Source organism: Alosa alosa, chromosome 11 (genome assembly GCF_017589495.1).
Source record: "Alosa alosa isolate M-15738 ecotype Scorff River chromosome 11, AALO_Geno_1.1, whole genome shotgun sequence".
Classification (NCBI taxonomy): domain Eukaryota; kingdom Metazoa; phylum Chordata; class Actinopteri; order Clupeiformes; family Clupeidae; genus Alosa; species Alosa alosa.
In genome coordinates this window covers 22,661,040-22,663,539 of record NC_063199.1, presented here as the reverse complement: position 1 = coordinate 22,663,539, position 2,500 = coordinate 22,661,040, and the positions used below count along the sequence as shown (strand labels likewise).

General features: G+C 48.9%; 1 protein-coding gene across 2 annotated transcripts in view; it reads right to left on the bottom strand.

Annotated features, from left to right (window-relative positions):
- Positions 1 to 2,500, bottom strand: part of syt7a (synaptotagmin VIIa) — an 87,418-nt gene that overhangs the window by 5,980 nt on the left and 78,938 nt on the right. The gene's annotated exons all lie outside the window — the stretch shown is intronic.

The following is a 2,500-nucleotide window of genomic DNA, read 5'->3' as shown; positions in this document are numbered from 1 at the left end:
GAAGTGAGTGAATGAGTGATAAAGAGAGAGACAGAATGGAAGAGAGGAGGGGAGAGAGTGAAGTGAGTGGAATGAGGAAAGTGAGGCTCCAGTGAGACAGGAGGTGTGGAGAGGGGGGTGATTGACAGGCCGTTCCAGATGTGTTCATACTGAACGTCATCTCTGCTTGATTCCCTCTCTCTGTTTATCTCTCTTCCTCTCTATCCATCTCTGCCTCTATCTATCCATCTCTCAACCTCACTTGTTTCTCTGTCACATGCAGAGAGAGAGAGAGAGAAAGAGAGAGAGAGAACAAACATTCTACACAGTCACTGAGTGTTCCACACACTGTGCTTGGAGCTCAGCTAACACAAAACGGCGCTGGCATCAAGGTCACACACACACACACACACACTCTCTCGCATACACCATCATACACATAATAAATGTCCATAATAAATATGCACAATAGCAAGCAGGCTCTGGCGTTGCTGAGCAGCTCTGGGTGCCCCATCCAACACTTTAACACAACTGCACATCAAATGCACTGTGGCACTTTTGGGTACATATGGGGAATCTGTCACTGGACTGCTAGCACTACAAAGGGAATCATGGCACTTGCCTACATGCTTCTGTCTATTCTGTCAGACACACACACACACACACACACACACACACACCTGTCAATTTATCTCTAATCATCTCTCTTTCTCCCTCACTCCCTCACTCCCTCTCTCTCTCAGACACACACACACACCTGTCAATTCATCTCTTATCATCTCTCTCTCTCTCACTCACTCCCTCATTCATTATACACATCTTTCATCTCTCAAAGTGCCGTCCCTCAGGTCCAACTCTCTTTCTCTCTCTCTGTCTTTCTCTCTTTTTTTCTCTTTCTCTCTCTCCCTCTCCTTTCTGTTGTGTTTCTAGAGAGTATATGAAATATTCATTATGTTCTCATCCATTTATGATAGAAATGGACCTTACAATGTAAATACACACACCCAGATCCATACACACATGCATGTAGTCATCTATATGAACCAGAGATGCATCCAGACACCTAGGTCATCATCCATGTGATCATGGAACTGTGGAACAGTGGATCAGTTCTGCAACAGGTGAGTGTAGATGGGGCAGGAGAGGCATTGCTCAGACAGCCAGATTAGAGGATCCCTGGAACCCGTCCAGTTACACACATACACATGCACACACACACATACACACACACACACACACACACACACACACACACACCTTCATGCTTCTGAAATTCCTCAGGTTTCATTTACTCTCTTTCAGAGGTATCTCTCTCTCTCTCTCTCTCTCTTGGTCACACACACACACACACATACATATATACACACACACAGACACACACACAAAGAGAAAGGCTGGGACAGTTGGAATGACAAAAAAATAGTAGCAAGGACAGACATGAAAGGTGAGAGGAGAGATTAAAAGGAACCAGATGAAAAAATAAAATAGAGGAGGCGTAAATAGGGTACAGGACGAGAGAGGTAGAGGACAGCTGATGGAGAAGAGGAGAGGAGGTGAGAGGAGGAGGAAAGAAGAAAGGAGAGAAAAAGAGAGGAGAGAAGAGAAGGGAGGGGAGAGGAGAGAACAGAAGAGGAGAGGGGAAAGAATGAGAGGAGAGGGGAAGAGAGATGAGAGGAGAGGAGGTGCAGAGTGTAGATGAGGAGAGATGACAGGAGAGCAGAGGAGGTGCAGAGTGGAGATGAGGAGATGAGAGGAGAGCAGAGGAGGTGCAGAGTGTAGATGAGGAGAGATGAGAGGAGAGGAGGCAGAGAGTAGATGAGGAGAGATGAGGAGGAGGGAGGCAGGAGGATGAGGAGAGATGACAGGAGGAGGCAGAGGAGGAGGAGATGAGAGGAGAGCAGAGGAGGTGCAGAGTATAGATGAGGAGAGATGAGAGGAGAGGAGGTGCAGAGTGTAGATGAGGAGAGATGAGAGGAGAGGAGGCAGAGTGGAGATGAGGAGAGATGAGGAGGAGAGGAGGTGCAGAGAGATGAGGAGAGATGAGAGGAGAGGAGGTGCAGAGAGATGAGGAGAGATGAGAGGAGAGGAGGTGCAGAGTGTAGATGAGGAGAGATGAGAGGAGGAGGAGAGGGAGGCAGAGGGAGAGGAGGCAGAGAAAGGAGAGGAGGAGAGGAGGGAGCGAAAGAGGAGGCAGAGAGGAGGAGAAGAGGAGGGAAAGGAAGGAGGAAAGGAGGCAGGGAAAGGAGAGGAGGAGAGAGGAGAGGAGAGAAAAGGAGAGGAAGAGAGGAGGAGGAAAAGAAGAGGAGGAGGCATGGAGGAGAGGGAAGAGGAGGCAGAGGAAAAAGAGAGGAGAGGGAGAGGAGAGGAGGAGAAGGAGGAGAGGAGGAGAGGAGAGGAGGGAAGAAAGGAGGAGGAGGAGGCAGAGGAAAGGATGGAGGAGAGAAAAGAGAAGGAGGAGAGGAGGAGCAAAGAGAGGAGGAGAGAAAAGGAGAGGAGGAGAGGAGGAGAGAAACACCGAGGA